Source organism: Tamandua tetradactyla, chromosome 6 (assembly GCF_023851605.1).
Source record: "Tamandua tetradactyla isolate mTamTet1 chromosome 6, mTamTet1.pri, whole genome shotgun sequence".
Classification (NCBI taxonomy): Eukaryota; Metazoa; Chordata; class Mammalia; order Pilosa; family Myrmecophagidae; genus Tamandua; species Tamandua tetradactyla.
Genome location: NC_135332.1, coordinates 66,215,538 through 66,233,316, shown reverse-complemented (window position 1 = coordinate 66,233,316; position 17,779 = coordinate 66,215,538). Strand labels below are relative to the sequence as shown.

At 39.4% G+C, this 17,779-nt stretch overlaps 1 protein-coding gene across 20 annotated transcripts in view; it reads right to left on the bottom strand.

Moving 5' to 3' along the window:
- The window catches only part of MYOCD (myocardin), a 510,995-nt gene that overhangs the window by 387,181 nt on the left and 106,035 nt on the right, over window positions 1–17,779 (bottom strand). For 12 of the 20 annotated variants that reach the window (XM_077166024.1, XM_077166026.1, XM_077166023.1 and 9 more), the window contains one exon: window positions 1,643–1,823. The exons of the other annotated variants lie outside the window; for them this stretch is intronic. The gene's annotated coding sequence lies outside the window, so the exon portion shown is untranslated. The remainder of the gene's footprint in view (window positions 1–1,642; window positions 1,824–17,779) is intronic. 20 annotated transcript variants of the gene reach the window in all.

Genomic DNA, 17,779 nt, shown 5'->3' with positions numbered 1-17,779 from the left:
GACCATTCTTTGCTTTCTATGTCCTCAGCTATGTGTCTCACTTTCTACTCCTTTTGGGGAGGGCAGTTTAAGTCCTGCTTTGGTGACACAAATTTCTCAGGAGTCTCCTGTCTGTTGTACAGAAGGAAAATGGCAACTTTGCAATTATTCACTTGTAAAATGGAAGAATGAATGTATTCCTAGCCAAATATAAACCTGAAAGACACTTAGTCCCCTCAAAAGATTCTTCTGGCTATCAAAGCCAACATGTCAAAGGAATAAGCTTGTGAGCCCAGAAAAAGTAGACACGTCTGACTCCTCTACTCTGAATCTTACTGCAAAGGCCTAGGAAATATAAGGATATTGAAAATTCTTATGGTGCTGGAAGCTCTGGACAGGAGTATTACCTTTCCCCAAAATTCTTAGGTTTTTTTTTTTAATCCCTTTGTCCTTTTCTTCTGCAATGTATGAAAATTTATAGCATTTGTGCTGTCTCTCCCTTTTATAACATTTTGTGATGTCAATTCTAGCTTTACTAGAAACCAAATCCCTTAAGTTCTCCAATTTGTTGCAAGTACTCAATAAAATTAACTATTATTTTTATGTGATTATTAAAATCAGGCCTAGAATGTATATGGAATAACTTGTTGGAATGCTCACAATATACTCAGAGAAAAAGTTTTTTACAAAACAGTATGATCACATTTTGGGATGCTATCTGTGTGTACATGTATAGACATGGACAAGTTACAATTAAATGTGTTATCTCTTGGTGCTACCTTGATAGGGGTTGAGAACCACCTTCCAGCTGCTGGGAGGGCTTTTTCATGGCGGGAGAGGAGACTGAGAAGAGATGACAGCATGGAAAACTTGTTTCCAAGAAATCAAACCCAGGACCTCTGTCTTTTAAGGTGTGTACATGTGTGTCATGTCTGTGTGTGTGTGTCTCTTTGTGTGTCTGTGTGTCTATGTGTAGAGGATTATCTCAGCATTACAGAAAATTGTTAATATTGGCTTTGTTTCTGGGTTATTGGAGCACTAACAAAGAGGAGAAAATCTGTAAAGGCTCAGCTTAACTGTGTAAAGAAACACAAATTACAGGCATTTATGTAATCTGGTGACCACTCATTCGTAAAAGCCTCCCAGCACAGTAACTATTATCCATATTGTTAAATATGTGGATGTTGCCAGATTAACTCTGTTGTAAATTTTAATTAATTGCATCACAAAACTGTTGGCATGTGCTCAGTCATCACACTTGGCTGTCCCTAAAGCACTATCAACTGCTCCCACCTTTGAGGAATTTCAGAGCCCATTGGCCATGATGGCAAGGTGAGTCCAAATGCCTGAGAATATACAATTGCTTTTTGTGTGATTAGCATAACGGTATCAACCCAATTTCCCCAAATTTTAAATACAAAGCCACATTAATTCTTAAAAAGATAAAAGACATCTCTTCCTATTTGCAACATTTCTCCCAACTATTTATTGTTCATCATTTTGCACCAATATACCAACCAGATGGCTTATATTCATCTTATTTACACTATTTTCCCCAGCCAAACAGTATTAATCCAACAGTATAAACTGATCCATGTAAACTTCTTGCTGCCCAAGACCTACAGCAGCCTGTTCTCTCCCTTCTTGTCCCTGGTTGGGTCACCTTGTGGTCCTCCATACATCTGCCCAGCCTCTTCATCCTCAGAACTGTTTCATCCCTCTCCAGTGCTCTTCTCTACTTTCCACTGAAGCCTCTGTGGGTGGTCTTCAGAGTCCAGGCTTGGCATCATCTCTATTGCACAACATTTCCTTGTCTTGACGTGGACTGTTAAGGAGGCTGTTTGCTGAAATAGAATCACCAACATGTATAGATGACCTGACATGGCAAATGAATAATTCTGGAACTTAAATATGCATTTGTCCTTCTCTCATGCTCTTATTTCCCCCATTATCATGATGCTTATTTTAGCGATCAATGCATATTTCCTGAGAGGCTAAGATATGCTCAGCATTTTGCTTAGTTTATAGGAAATATCAAAGAAGCATAGACCCTAAGCTAGAGGACCATATGTTTAGATGAGAGGTGTGGGGAGAAGTAGGTTAGAGGAAGATATTCCTGATGGAGCTTTGAAGGAAGAAGAAGATTTAGATGAGAATCTGAAAGGATTTGGATCTTGATGTTATAGTGACAAAACCACTATAGACATTGTAGTATAGGAGCATCATATGACATGATGAAAGGTGTGTCTTAAGAAGATTTCTTAAGACACAACAGGATCATGCAATAGTGGAGGTGTCAGAATCAGAGAAATCATTTTAGACATGCTTCTGCTAAACAACATGTTGACAACCCCTCAATGCTCAACTACCCATACTCTTTCTCCACGCATTCAAGATTGATAGGAATAGTGCTTGGTTTCTATGGCTGAGACTGAAGCACTGTGAGGTGGGATTTTATGTGACATCATAAAGCTTTGGTTATAGAAAAGGGAAAATAATCAACTAATCAATTAATCTCAATTAACAGATGAAAATATTGTTGCGTGGAGAATATAAGAAATGTTCTAGATATCTTAGGCCTGGAAATCCAGTTCTCTGCATCCTCAGTACTCCCAGGCCAAAGTGAATGTGTGAATTAGCTTCAGGTTCAGCATGGAAAACGATTTGCAGGGAAGATTCCTACTGGAGCCGTCTTAAGTGAATTTTCTTTGTTGAAAAAAATCTCAAGAGTCCTACAGCAAATAAAAACAGAGATTTCAACTCAATACAATGATTTAGGATTTTCAGTGTAAGCAATGTTGCTTGGAATTAAGTCAAATGGATACAAAACTAAATCTAAGTATCACTTCCTGATATGAAGAGTATGGGATAGAAGACACAATTTCAAAAGATATGCCACCAAAGAAAGAATAAACGAAAAAAAAAAAGAAAGAAAGAAAAGAAAAGAAAACGACAGGCAAAACATGATAAAACATAGAAGGACTAGGTAAGGCAAAATTCTGGTCAAAATGATGACACCTTGTTGACACATCATGGGGACAAAGTGTCTGAAAGTGGATTTTTTCTTGCCTTAGCTGCTCATCCTGATACATCCTAAAATTGTTAGGAATTTCAGAAACCCAAAACAGAAGTTCATCCTGCTAACAACAGCTCCCTTTCATCTGGCTCTATATATTAACTGTCTGCCCATTCTTTCCCCAAAGCCCCCAGCTGACTTTATTCTCCATCCAAGCAAGGTTTCTCACTGCCTCTAAATATGCTCCTTTTCTGAAATGGCTGATTCTCTCTACTCTGCAAGTCTAAAACTCCTTTGGAGTCCAACTCCAGTCCAATCTGTCTGCCCACAGCAGACACAGTAGAAAGACATTCTGCCATTTTGCATTGCTCCTGTGCCCTATGCCAACCTCACCTGCTCAGCTTATCAGCTCTTTCAAGGTAAGAGAAGCAATTAGCACATTTCCGGAATTCCCCAGTATATGGAGCCCAGCACAGCCTTTTAGCTCATTTCAGTGCTATTTTTATGCACAAATCCTCTGCAGGAATTACACTAACGGAAAAGAAATGTGAGCAGTTTTTAATTTGCTGGTTTTCTCAAATCTTGCATACAGCTGATTACAAAATAAGTAACAAAACTAGATCCTTTGTTAAAACCTGCCCCAAATTCCAAATCTGCTGAATGACATTTGGATCCTTGTCTTGGACTTAAGAAAAAGTGGCCAAATTATAATGACACTTCTTTCCCCTGCAAGAAAAGCAGCAGTCAAATAAAAGAGAGAGAAAGGGAGAGAGGGAGAGAAGGAGAGAGGAAGGGAGGGAGAGAGGGAGAGAGGAAGGGAGGGAAAGAGGGGGAGAGAGAGAGAAGAGGGAAAGGGAAGAGAGGAGAGAATTTATTGAGGGTGTTGATGGAACCCTTTTCCTAAATGTATGTTTTGGATGGCATTGATTTCCTGTTTAAAAGTCTTCTTCCAAATGTGAATGTGAGAAGTAAAGGTTATGTAATTTTTATTTGATCAATTGTTTCAGCAAAGGACAAAGAAGTAGACAAGAGTGAAGAATTAGAGAGAAATTTGAATAAATCAGAGTAGAGGAGGGCATGTGATACGCAGCAAGTATACAGCTTGGCAAAGGTGCCAAGAGATACCAATCCTAACTGACCACTCAAAGGTCAACTGTAAAGCACTTGGGAAACAGAGCAGACGTTGAGGAGGATTTGACCAGCTCATTAGCAGGACCCTGGAAAGAAAGAGGCTTGATAAAGAAGAGCTAGTCAAGAGCGGAGAGAGCGTTATGTCAATATTTAGACTACCACAGAGAGACAGTTGAAACCTGGAAGAGAGGGGCAGATTTGTGATCCAGAAAGAACTAAGCCACCCTGGCTGGAGTGAATGGAAGTCAGTTGGTTGGTCCGAGGCAGGCTTATGTTGGAACATTTTTGGACCCACCCTAACGTACTAAGCAACAGTTCAAGTTCAAGTTGTACTACTACAGGGTTAGTTTGAGCCTCCTGGATTTCCTCCTGCTGCCATTCCATGACTTTTGCCTTGTAACCAGCACACTTCACTCTCTTTGGAGGAGAAACTCCTGGATCCCTGGGTGGTGGAACTTAAGACAGCACGTGGGGGTTTCCCTGGAGCCATTTCATCCCAGAGGGTCTGTCTAGAAGTATCTGTTAATAGTGTAAACAGCAGCAGCTGTATCTCTAAACTGGTATTAATGTTCTAAATATTGTTCTGGCGCCTTCGATTATAGTATTACTACCAAAGAGGATTCTGGGCAGCTCTGAGGAACACACAGTGGAGCATCCCAGGCTGGCTGGCCGTGGTCTAGAGGAGAGCTGCAGGGTCCGAGCAAGCTGTACAGGCTTTGGCAGCCCCCGCCGGCCACCGGGGCAGAGCTCTGTAGGGATGAGCCCGTGATGAGGCCGCTATAAATCTCCACTTAAAAATCCTTGTTAAGTTTTTTGGTTTTGTTTTGTTTGGTTTGGTTTAAATGTTGTTTAAACATCTTTGGTTCTGGAAGGGAGGCGAGCTCTTAGAAATCAGTTCTGAGGAATTCCTCGACTAAAGCCGTGTGTGTCTGATGAAGTATTAGGATCTTGATAAAGAAAACATTAAACAGAAACTAAGTGTTTAATGTAAGAACCTGGCAGCTGTGTGTTAATTTTAGTTAGTATCTACCTGTCAGGAGATGGAGGCTTTCCCTGTAAGGAAAAGTGGAAAATTCCTCATTTTGATTGGAAAAAGACTGTCACTAAGGTTCTTTTTTTTTCCCCCTAGAATATACATACATTTCCCTAAATGTTATCTGTTCCATTTGCAAATCTCAGAGAAATTGCACAGGACATTTTAGAGAGCACAAGAAGCCTAATTAGGGGTCAATTGTACTTTCCTTTTTTTTTTTTCATGTTTATTGGGAAATTTATTACTCTTCTCTTTTAAAACAGTTCTTTCTTATACGTTTATTTTTTATTAATTTTTATTGTGGTAACAATATATACAACATAAAATGTCCCATTTTAACCACTTTCAAGCACACATTTCGGGGGTATTGAACACAGTCACAATGTTGTACTACTATCACCACCATCCAGACCAAAATTTTTTCAGCACCCCAAGGAGAAACTCTGGCCCCATCAAGCATTAATTTCCCAGCCCTCCTTTCCTACTCCTCACCCGCACAGCCCAACCCCAGCCCCAGGGTGAACTTAAATTTATCAGTCTGATGGGAAAATTCACCCATGGCTAAGTAAGAGCAGAAAAAATATATAGGTAGCCATGAGGATGAAATCATACAGTGTAACACCTTTTGTTGCCAACGCAACCTCAAAGGTCAAGGGTCAGGAGCCAGGCCCCAGTGCCCAGAACAGTGCCTGACAGAGTTGCTGCCCAATAAACTATGGTTGAATAAAGGAGAGATCAAAACTTGGGACTAAAATCAATGTCCTATGAAGCCATAACTGAAGCTAGGAAAGGATGCCTGGGAGAGCTACCTAACAGTCATGTGATTGTAACTGGAAAAGCGTAAAGTTGTCAAAGAACAAGCTGTACATTTTTACATACAGAAGAGCTTTCCAAATGGTTTCATGTCACGGCACACACAGAATAATAATAATAATAATAACAATAATGCACTGGGTAGGTGAAAGGGAATTCATGCAGACAAAGGCGACCAGCTCAGGAGCTGCAGCTATGTTAGACCACATCCTTCCTTTGGAAAGCTAAGCTGACCAATATCCCCACAGGCCTCTGCCATCCTTCTGAGGCCACAATCGTGCCACAGCACACTGTCTGGGAAACTCTCCAACATGGTGAGCTTCCTTCTGCTGCATTACATTTGGAGTGCATTAACTTCCTTTTTTAAAGAAGTGAATTATGATCCCTAGGTGCCTGAGATCGCTGCATTGGGACAGTTTCTTCCAATTGCAGGCAAAGTATCTCAGAGGAAATAAATTATTCCCAAACTAATCCAAAACAGTATTTTCCCTTATTATTATTTTGATCATTTCCCCCCAACCACTCAATATGCTGCATGTAAAACTTTTACCTCGAAGAACCTTAGGCTGTTTCTACTTGTAACCTTCTAACCTATCCTTTCTGTCTTAAGTCTGAGTTTTTTGGCTAGGGCTCAGGCCATTGTTTGTTCAAGCCCTGTGAAGTATCAACCCTGTGACAGCGATAGCCATCAAAACCCAGTTTCTGCTTCTTCTTGGCATATCACAGTCCATGTTTCCCAGATTCTCTTGCATTTACTGTGGCTCTATGACTAGATTCTCACCAATGCAAAAGGAATGATAATCATGCAACCATAATGGGGTCAAAGACTTTAAGAAATAGGGGTACTTTCTCTACGCTCTCTTCCCGTTTGTGTGAGCTGGAATCAGAGGGCAAGATGGAATGAACTTGGAATCCTGAATCACCCCATGGAGGAAAGCTGCCCACGAACTAGAAAAAACCTCCTTGCTCCCTCTTATCTGAGTGAAAAATTCATTTCTTCTGTCTTTGAGCCATTGAACAGTGTGGGTCTTTTTGTTACAGCAGCTAACAATACCTATTAAAATTTCCCTCAGAGCTACTCTCTCTGAGGGACTTTAATTCATTTCTCCCTGGGCCTCCCATGTATTAGAACTGCCCACAAGCATTTCAGCCATTCCAATGTACTTCTTAAGACGTCCTGGACCCAAGCACCCACTGCTCAGATCAACCACCCACACAGGGGAACTGCCAAAATGATGCCCCTCAGTTACATGGACCAGAGCAGAACCCCAAGTCTCCTGGCTCCATGAACTGACAGTTTTATCCCAGGCCCATTCAAATGAGTGGAATCTCCCATCTGCTTTATTGGCTGACACCATAAAATGGCCTGACCTCAAATGAATTTTATGTATTTCTACAAACATAACATTTCTTGCCATTGTTTAATTTGAGACGTCTTGGGGATTTATTAATAGTTTCATAAAGATATTTTTTGTTTTATCTGACTGAAGTATTTGCCTAGGATAAAAAATATTCTTTTTTCCATGCACTTTTTATTCTCTATTTGCTCTTGGCACACATGAGGCATTAATCCCACTCTTGAGTCAAAACCCAGGTAGAATACTCATTCCTAGGAAGGCAAAAAAAAATCAGTCAGACCCCAGAAGAAAGGAAACAAACACAAAAGGATGATTGCTTTTCATGGGATCATGATAAAAATGAGAATAATTTAGAACAAAGCTGAAAAGAGATATCAGAATTGTCTAAACCCTTGCTTCTCAAAGTGGACCTGGGAGCTAGTTAGAGATGCAGAATCTCAGGCCATGCCCCAGACCTCCTGAATCAGAATCTGCATTTTAAGAAGATGCCTATGTGATTTGTGTGCACATTAAAGTTGGAGAAGCACTGGTCCAAGCATCATAAAGAGCTGGCTGTAGAACTCTGTACTTCAAATCATTTCCTGCTAGGCGTCTTTAGTCTGAATGGAAAGAAAAAAATTCTCCAACTCTCCACATAACTTGACTGATTTTACTAACTCATTTCTGGATGCACAAAACCTAACCAGCCTCCCCACAAGTAGCTTAGATCCTGCATCTGCTCCTTAAGAGCATTCCCACTTAAAAGTGCAAACGACTAATTAAATGCCAGGGAAATCACTGATTTCCCACCTTTTTGGTGTCCCTATGAACTTGCCGGAGTTGTGAATGGGGGTAGGGGGTACGTTAATTTTGGAAGGAGGAGGAAGGGAGGGAAAGAAACACCTATAAACATTCTGCTCTATGCTGTTCTAGTGTCTTTCATATGTATTTTTAAATGGGATAGTTGAATACAGCGTTTAAATTATTTTTTACTTAACCATATATTTTAGTTTGTTAATTCTGCCAGGACACAATATACAAGAAATGGAACAGCTTTTAAAAGGGGAATTTAATAAAATTACAAGCTTATAATTCTAGTGCCAAGAAAATGTCTAAACTAAGGCACCAACATGAGGTTACCTTCACTCCAGAAAGGCTGGTGCCATCTGGAACACCTCTGTTAGCTGGGAAGGCATGTGGCTGGCATTTGCCAGTCCCTTGCTCCTGGGCTCCATTGCTTTTAGCCTCTGTCTCTGTGGGGGCTCCTCACTTTGCTTCTTTGGGGCTGGCTTTCATCTCTTTGCTTCCTTTGGCTCTCTCCAGGTTGCGGCTTGCTTAACATCTCCTGGGAAGGCACACAGCGATATCTGCTGGGCTCCAAGCTTCTCCAAACATCCATGTTTCTGTTCTCAGAAGCAACTGTTGTCCAAGCATCTACATCTGCTCTCTCTGTCAGCTCTGGCTCTCTCCAAAATGTTTCCTTTCTTAAAGGATTCCAATAAACTAATCAAGACCCACCTGGGAAGGGTGGAGTCCCATCTCCATCTAATCAAAAGGTCACATCCACAACTGGGCGTGTCACATCTCCATGGAGATATTCTAATCAAAAGTTTCCACCCTACAATATTGAATCAGGATGAAAAGAATTTGCTGTTCCCATAAGATTGGATCAGGATTAAAACTTGGCTCTTCTGGGGTACATAATAGATTCAAACCAGCACACTATATAAAACAAAAAATCTTCATATAAATAAGTATAGCATTTTTAATGTCTAGGAACTATGGGTATTCTGCCATTTCTTAATCAATCCTCTAAGGTTAAACATTTAATTTCTAATTTTTTACTTTGATTAAAAAATGCTTCTTGGAACATCTTTGCAGATACATTTTAGCCTGCATTGCTGATTCCTCCTTTGTGATAAACCCCTAGAATTCTTTATGTTTAAATCTTAAGGCCATCTGACGTGTACCTTATTTTGATATACAAAATTGTAAGCAATTTTTTTTTTATTTAGTTGCTCCTTTACCTTTATTACAGAACCCATGATATGAAATGACACAATCATGTACTAAGTTCTTACCCTCTTCCAACTAGCCTCATGGCTTTTCTATCCTATTTACTTATTGTAGATCTATAATATATTTTAATTTCTGATAGCAAAAATTGATTTCTTCTTTTTTAAAAAATATTTTTGGCCATTTTGTCAATCTCTAAAAAATGTTATTGGGATTTTTGCTTGGGTGTACATTAAATATACCAATTAAGATAGATTTTCAGTACTACATCTTCTCATCAACAGTTTCAAAAAGTTTTAGGAAAGAGAGCTGTTCTAGTCTACCAAAGCTGCCAGAATGCAACACAGCAGAGATGGTTTGGCTTTTAATAAAAGGGGTTTATTCAATTAAAAGTGGATAGTTCTTCAGAGAAAAGGCAGCTTTCAACTGAGGTTCTTTCTTACATGGGAAGGCATGGGGTGATTTCTGCTGGCCTTCTATCCAGGCCTCTGGTTTCCAACAACTTTCCCCAGGGTGATTCCTTTCTGCATCTCCAAAGGCCTGGGCTGAGCTGCGAGTGCCTAGATGAGGTATACTGAGCTTCTTGGGCTGTGCTACGTTGACCTCTCTCATTTAAGCTTCCAGCCAATTAAATCAAACATCATTCATTGCAGCAGGCATGCCTCCTAGCCAACTGCAGAAGTAGTCAGCAACAGATGAGGCTCACATGCCATTGGCTCATGTTCACAGCAATATAACTAGGTACCGTCACCTGGCCAAGTTGACACCTGAACCTAACTACCACAAGGGCTATACCAGTCAATGTCTAAGCAGAAAAACAAGAACCACTTCAAGTATTTCAACAGGGAATTTGCTGCTGAGAATTTTTTGCAAGATGGTAGTGTTGAGTTAACCAGGAGATTAGCAATAGCAGGAATCCATTGCCAAACTAAAGAGGCAAATGAAAAGGTGGCGAAATGGGGGTCCAGAGAGCAAGGACATCTGATGAAGCTGGACGAAGCAAATCTGTTCAGTGACAGCTGGAGCCAAGGAGGAGATGCAGTCTGGGGGTGCCAACCACTCTGACAGCAGAGCAGGCAAAGGATGAGGGATGGATCCAAAGGCAAGCAAGCCCAGTCCTGGCATAGGCCCTTGGCAACAAAAGGCTGTTTAATGTTTCTGGGAGGGATTTGTTAGAGGCTAATTCAATTTTTAGTGCATTTTCTGGGTGCAGTTAAAAATCAATATTTCTCTTTTCCATTACTTCCAGATTACACTGCACCAAACTGGAGTAGATTCAACTAGAAGCTAATGAAGCTGAAGTTTCAGAATCCGACACTTACCCCAGTTCCTTCCAAGGTCCTAGCAAGGGTCTTAGCAATGTGCTTGCACAATTATGTGTTTTATAAAAATGCAAAATAAATAAATTATTATTATTATCTCTTTCCACTTGGATTTCTCCTCTGTCACACTGACCCTTGCGCTGGTTGGCACTGAGGTGGGATTTTTAGATTTGGGCCAAAAGAGGTTTAGTTGGGGATACATTTAGTTTGTATTTAGAAGTATATATTCAAGTCACCCAAAATCACTTTCATATATAAATATTGCTTGTCACCATGGTGTAGGAATGGCTCCTACCACCTAATGACTTCAATTCAGCATCAAATGAAGGTGTTGGACCAGAGATTGTGTCACAATATACGTATCAAGTCCTATGATACTTGACATCAGAAATATGGGAGTACTGAGGAGAACTAAAGTTTGAAACATCTGTACAAAAACTTTCCAACCTTCAAATATGCAAAATTGTCAGAGGAGGATTCAATTATCTTCAATGCCTAGTGAAATCCAAACTCCCTCCTGTCAGAAATACATTTAATATTGCACCAAATATACTGATAACTCATTTGATGAGAATGGTGTGGAATACAATTTATCAGAATTCTTGTGTTTGTGGGGAACAAACTTGCAGCAAGTAGGACAAAAGGGATGTCATATTAAATATACTTGGAAATCAAGGGAAGGCCAAGAAGATGATGTGTTAATTAGAAATTAAAAAGGGTGTAGAATGAAGGAATTTTTTTTTTTAAATAAGACGAGAGCAATTTATCATATCTTTAGATTGAAATTCAATAGTAGGTTGAGAGGGTGTGGTTGACGGTAAGGGTGAGATATGAGGATCTTCATGGCATTCATTTGCTGTGCGACCTGGGCCAAGCCATTTACATTTCTCTGAGCTTCTGGTTTTTCACCTATAAAATGGGAGCCATGATAACTGTCCTTTCTTCCTCACAGCATTATTGTGAGGATCAAATGGTATATTTTAAGAGCAGGTGCACTGTAAATGCTAAGGTACCTTGCAGTTGTTAACTGTGGACCTTACTTGGGTCTCCTGAGACTTTGCTAATAGACCACACATAATCTGAGAGCTCAACTGTAAAATCAATGTACAATGGATCAAAACAGACAATTTTAAGAATCACAGTTCTGTATATTTTCTGAGGCCACAGTTATCATGACCTGATAAATAAAAAATGAATCCATTAGAAGGGGTTTGATCAGCTGAGGGTGCATAGAAAATGAGGATGATGGAGGCAAATACTAGCAGTGTCCATTCAAATCTTATTTGCTTTAGAGGGTGTCCTGACCCAGGTACTCAAAATTATCCAGGCTTTGGGGCAAGATCTAACCCATCCCAGAGATGGAGGTTTAAGGGTCATCTTATGCTGCTTTCATTAAATTCCCAGGCAACTGCCCACACTTTCATCTTCCTATGTACCAAACAAACCATTGGCTGTGATATGGCTTCCCCAGAAATTCTGCACACAAAGAGAGTATATGCCAACCATGCCAATGTGAGTTATTCCAGGCCACGTTACTATGATTACCTACTAAGATCACCATCCAATCAGGAATACAGTAACAGGATTGCCACATTGCACAACTCTAGGGCACACCATTTATAACATAGTCTATGTAAAAATGGGAGCTCCTAGAAGAGAACAATGGGAAAAACGACTAACCAAAATCAATGCTTTCCTCTTCTTCCATGGCACATAGCTATAGTACATTTCCGAGCCTCCCTTGCTAATAGGTGTGAGTTCTAGCTAACAGAATAAGCGTGCAAGTGATGTGCCCACTTTCATGCTTAGCTCATGGAAACTTCCCACACATGCATCTCCATCTTTTTTCTCTTTCCTTTGGCTGAATAAAAACAACATCCATGATGACCTTGCAAGGCACATCTTGAAATTAGAATAACTATTGTCATTCTGGATGACAATAAATTAAATTAAATCTGAATGACTCCAAGGAGCACAATCTCCCCACTGCCCTCTTTGCCTGTCCCTGGTTTGTTATATGAGCAAAAAAAAGTGAATTTCTGTGTTTGGGTCATTGTCCATTGTTCTAGCTGATTTCCTATAGAATTACTTTAATGGAAACAGCATCTTGAGCAATTAAACTGTGGAGAAGAGCATATCAGGTAGAACTGCAAGTAGCAAAGTGAGAATAATTCTGGTATATTATCTCTCATTTAAATCTAAAAATATCATTCTAACTATATCTATTGATCTCAAAAGGTTTGATGAAAAGGTACCAGCCCCTAAGAAATTCATTTTTCACAAACTCACTTGCTAGATTACTGGCATCTCACTGTATCCTATGATCTTCAACTGTAATATTATATTAAAACTGTTAAGATCGGAACCACTAATATGCTATGTGCTGCCCTAATACCTACAAACTCCTTCTAGCTCTCCCTGGGTGGGAATTGCTAAGTCACCTCCCTTTTTGTTTTCTGCATCTAGATTTTGCTGAGTCATTTTGCTCTTATCTGGGTCATTGCAATCCCATTAATAGGTCATATACTTTACATGGTCCAGTGATCTCATAACCATGGTTCTTAGGTCAAAATGCAGGGCAGTATGAGAGGAGCAAGATACTGATATCCTTACAGATTTTTCTATGTAACCATGATCAGCATTTTCTACTGCACAGAAAGTCTATGACACATATATGGGCCCACCAAGTCATGGGCCCACCAAGTCATGAGCCCGCCATGACTTTTACATATAATCTCCCTGGAACTTACCATAATCTTTTTCAGAGGAACTCAAGGAGAATTTTCCCAGTTTTTTATTCCATCTGCCTAGTCCCCACTTCTATGCAAAGATAGATCTGATGGAAAACATACCAGGACCACAAGTTGAACTCCCAGGAATGAGAGCAGTGAGCCAAACACACCTAAGCCCTCAGGCAAGTTGTTCAGGCCAGAGTGCTCCCTGGAGAGAAGGGGGCTCCCAGGGTACTCGGCAGACGGCCAGGCCCAGAATTAGGAGTTTTCCACCACAAGTTCTCATCTTGAATTTTTACTGGGAAACATAGACAGACAAATAATAGGCCTAACTCAAAGAGGCAAGTACAGACCAATGGCCTTATGGTCCCTCAGGTCCTTCAAAACTAAACTCAATATTAATACCAACACAAATTTAAGTATTTAGTTACTAAGAAAAATCTCCTATAATTTGGATATTTTTGTTATTTCAGAATTTTTCCTTTTGTATACATTACTGCAAAGAACAATCATATAGTCTTATCTTTGTGAATGTCCATAATTATTTCTAAAAGTGAAATATCTGGATCAAAGTGTATGTGACATACCCAGAATTGAACATGCATTGCAAAATTAGTCCCAAGAAAGCTGCAGTGATGTAGTGATATATAATGATTAAGAGCATATATTTTCAGACCACAACACTGGTAATTATTATTTTGGGTCAAGCTTTAGCCAATTTCATATGCAAGAAAAGAGTATTTATTTGTTTAACCTGAATTTCTTGATGACTCATGGTGTTAAACTTTTCTTTCTTGTTTACAAGCCGTTTGCATTTCTTCTTTTGTATATTTTCTGACCATGCTCTTTGCCTTTATCTCTATTGGGATATAAAGAGCAAGTGGGACTGTCTGAGGACTTTCAGTTCATCAGATGTCTTGATTTTTTTATAACCTAAGATGTCCAGCTGTTCAGAAGGAAGAGCTATCAGTTACAATACTTTTGGTGGCAAAAGCTGGAAACCCAACTGAAACTAGCCAAAGCAAAAGAATGGAAAAGAATTTACTAGCCTTGTAATAGAAGTGTCCAGGAGATCACCCAGCTTCAGGGATGGCTTGATTAAGTTTCAAATAATGCATTAGACTCATTCTTTCTCTCCCCCTTGGCACTGCATTCTGCAGATTCCACATGAGGTATCTTGACAGCTCATGCCCCTCTCCCAATAGTCCCAGCAAAATTATTATTGCATCTTATTGTCTCTGACTTCATTGTACCCATCACTAAAGCAAATTATTGTGGCCAGAGGAATACAGTATTTGGTTTGGTCATGCTTAAGTCTTATGTCCACTCCTAGAGCTAAGGTGAAGTCAACTTTACTACAGCAGCACTTTGGCCTGACAGTTGCCCAAAGACAAATACAGTGAATGGATGCTGGGCCACACAAAAAAATCAACAATTGTCCTTTACAGACTGTTGCTGTGATCAGTAGAGGCGAAAGTTTAGTGATTACTAAAGTAGGAATAAAAGAAAAATAAGGGAAATGGATTCAGTGTGTCAGAAACAGGAGCACTGGAAAATGGCTTACCATGGCAATAAATCATGTCAGTCCAGAGCAAGTGTGTTGAGCAAAGACAGCCAGGCAAAACTGAGGTGAAAATTAAAATGAGAAGAAAGGGCAGGTTCATCACACTTCAACAAGCAGGAAGAGGCTGTGATGATCAGAAAAGACATTTTCAGAGCCTAGGTGTTTATCAGAGAAGCACTTTGAGTAAAGTGGCTGCCAGGATGGATGGTGATGGGGAGTGGAAAATGAAGAAGAGGAATTGTTAGTCCAGAGTGTTAGAAAGGTGGCCAACATGTTATCAGAAGTTACCCAGGAATCATGGCACCAGAGAAAGCTAAACTAGGGATGAATTCATTGAAGAAAGTGATGGTGACCTTAGAGAACCACCATCAACGGTAGTGAGAGAATTATTTGAATGGATGACAGACTTCCGGAGAGACCAGGACTTTGAGGGGCCAGGGGCTATGGTGGAGCATTGGGAACTAATTCACAGGAAGAAATGAAGAAAACTAAAAAATGGCTAATAAGGTTATATAACAAACTCCATAAATACATATTTGTTCTCCTTTCTTATAACAAGGTATTGTTGGGATTGTAACATTTATAGACATACTACATACGACAATAATAGTAATAAAAAGGTGGGGGTAGAATAAAGCTATATTGAAGTAAAATTTCTATGTCTCCCTAGAATTAATATAGTATAAATCAGAAGTAATTCTGGTAAGTTAAGATGTATAGTGTAAGGCCTACAGAACCACTAAGAAAATAACGAAAAAAAATAGTTTAAAAAAAAATCACTATAGGAATTTAAATGCTAAATTAGAAAATATCCACTTGATGCAAAAGAAGGCAGTGAAGGAGGTACAAAGTAACAAAAATATATAACATACAGAAAACAAAAAAGCAAAATGGCAGGTGCAAATCCAACTATATCGATAATAAAATTAAATGTAGGGGGTGCAAGGGTAGTTCAGTGGTAGAATTCTTGGGAGACCTGGTTTCCATTCCAGGTCCATGCACTTCACCCCTCCCCCCACAAAAAATAAAATTCAACAAATGGTGCTGCAATAATGGGATAGCCACATGGAGAAAGAATGAAAATGTGGCCCCCACGATACAGCATACAAAAAAAATTAAATGTGAGTGATTAAGCAATCCAATCACACAGTAAAGATTGTAAGATTGGATAAAAAATATCAAGACTCAATTTTATGCTGTCTGAAATAAACTTTATAGTCAAAGATAAAAATAGGTTGAAACTAAAATGACTCAAAAAGATATACCATGTAATACAGCAATTGTAAGAGTGGCTATACATAAACCAGACAAAATACATTTTAAAACAACACCAAAAATATCACTTTACTAGTGATAAAGAGGGACATTTATAATGATAAAACAGTCAATCATCAGAGAGATACAGCAATTACATAAACACCTAACAAGAGAATCCCAAAAATACATGAAGTAAAACCTGACAGAATTAAAGAGAGAAATACACAACTTAGCCATAATAGTTGGTGATTTCAATGGTTCACTTTCAATAATGGATAGAACAACTAGATAAAATATCAATCAGAATTGAATTCAATTCCATTCAAAGTTTCTCTAATTGAGGTTTGTATGGACAGTGGTGTGTGTGAGAAAGAAAAACAATTCAGTTAATTCCAGGGGGTAGAAGGAGCTCATGCACAATGGTGAATAATATATAGCAGAGTCTCATAAACTATGATCCCTGTATGTATGAGCTTCAGGAAGTATTAACCTGCTGAAGTTGTGTGCATTGTTTAGTGTGGATACCTCTACATGTGATTTGCTGGAGAGAGGGCCCATGTTTTTATGAGATTTTTCAAAGAGGAAAATTACATCCCTGTGTAATTCCATGGGACACAAAAGAAGCAGAAAGTGTAGGCACCTCTAGAGAGGGAAGGAGCAAGCATGGAGACTAAGCTGTATAGTGAATCAGGGATGGAGGCATAGGGAGTTTGTGCCCAAAGTTGGGTGTGAACTCACAACATTGAAAACAGTAGAGAAGAGAGGGTATAGTATAGGAAAATTTGGGGGTGAAAACCTCCTCACACCACCAAGTTCTATGTCTATTCAACAAACATTCACATAAGTCTTTATAGTGACCGTTGGAAAACATTACTCTATAAAGGAAGCATCCTTTGACCATCAATTAGTATTTTTATGGATCAACAGCCCCCAATCAAGAAAAAGGCACCACCAGCAACCCAAACGATTATCTAAAATGTCTTCTTTTATCTTGACATACAGAAAGTGAATAAAGGTTTAAAATATTTATAAAATGTCAGTTGTAATATCTGAAGCACACAAATGAGGACATGGAAATTATTTCCAGCCCTTTAATCTTTGAGCCAAATTTATTTTTTAAACATTCAAATATATAAAACTTGGAAGTCGGTTAACATCTTGGAGTCATGAAATCTGTAGAACTGTGCAGGCCCTCCATATAAACATGTGTCCAACAAATCACAGAGCCCAATTTTCCAACCCTTCGATCCAAGTAGAGGCTTACAGGAGCTTGGGGTTCTGAGCTTTAGAGAGAAAGTCTTTGCCAAGGCATCTCCCAAAGCAATTCCCAAGAGTTTTGGCTCTTACTTGTCAGGAGGGCCTATCAATCAGGACCTAACAAGGAAAAAAAAAAGCATATGAATATTTAAAACAGAGAGATTTTAATGTAGGAAACTGGTTTTCCAGGTCATAGAATTGCTGAGAAGCCAAACAGGGCACAGTGCTGAAACCTCAAGATAGACAAAAGAAGGCAGTTGCTAGCACCACTGGGCTACAGAGACAGAGGGCTGGGGTCACCCACAGAGGCTAGAAGCACCAT